This window comes from Monopterus albus, unplaced genomic scaffold (assembly GCF_001952655.1).
Source record: "Monopterus albus unplaced genomic scaffold, M_albus_1.0 scaffold129.1, whole genome shotgun sequence".
NCBI classification, from domain to species: Eukaryota; Metazoa; Chordata; class Actinopteri; order Synbranchiformes; family Synbranchidae; genus Monopterus; species Monopterus albus.
Genome location: NW_018128009.1, coordinates 1,190,953 through 1,191,545, shown reverse-complemented (window position 1 = coordinate 1,191,545; position 593 = coordinate 1,190,953). Strand labels below are relative to the sequence as shown.

The 593-nt window shown below is 41.3% G+C and overlaps 1 protein-coding gene across 10 annotated transcripts in view; it reads right to left on the bottom strand.

The window, feature by feature from the left end:
* Positions 1–593, bottom strand: part of tor3a (torsin family 3, member A) — a 36,251-nt gene that overhangs the window by 13,301 nt on the left and 22,357 nt on the right. For 3 of the 10 annotated variants that reach the window (XR_002275931.1, XR_002275930.1, XR_002275932.1), the window contains exons 4-6: positions 515–560; positions 276–323; positions 1–86 (exon numbers count right to left, since the gene is read on the bottom strand). The exons of 2 other annotated variants lie outside the window; for them this stretch is intronic. The gene's annotated coding sequence lies outside the window, so the exon portion shown is untranslated. The remainder of the gene's footprint in view (positions 87–275; positions 324–514; positions 561–593) is intronic. 5 more of the 10 variants (XR_002275929.1, XR_002275928.1, XR_002275927.1 and 2 more) reach the window with 3 other exon arrangements.

The following is a 593-nucleotide window of genomic DNA, read 5'->3' as shown; positions in this document are numbered from 1 at the left end:
ATGCAGTCATCACTGTATCGCGTGTCATTAGAGAGCATTACTTCTCCATTTTTAACTCACCTTCATTTAGCAGGTACACACCATTTCTGAAAAGAGAGAAAAAAAATTAAAACCATTTCCAGAAACTAAGTGGCCACACCGCTCCTGGAGGCTGACGCATCAGTTAGGAGCGAAAGACATCTTTGTTCGTCACAGTTATCTGCTGAACTATGCAATCATCACTGCATCAGACTGTCATCACATTTCAACTGGTCGACTCTGCAACACAAACTCACCTGTAACTCAAAGAGTACCAAAAATCCAGACCTGCGAATAGGGACAACCTGAAAGTCAACACCAAAGATTAGAACAATAACAAAGAAAAGGTTAACATGCAGCCACTTCTTAATCAGCACCGCATCAGATCAACAGTTCTCTTCACTCTTTTTCAGAGAGATTCCCATTGTCTTAAACAAAATCATCATTAACAGCTTGTTTTGAGGAGAACACTAGGTCAAGTAATGTGGTCTGTTACCTGCTCGAGAGGTTGTTGAACAGCTGATAAACCAGGTTGCGTGCACCTACAGGAAGACGGTACAAGATGAGTAATCAAA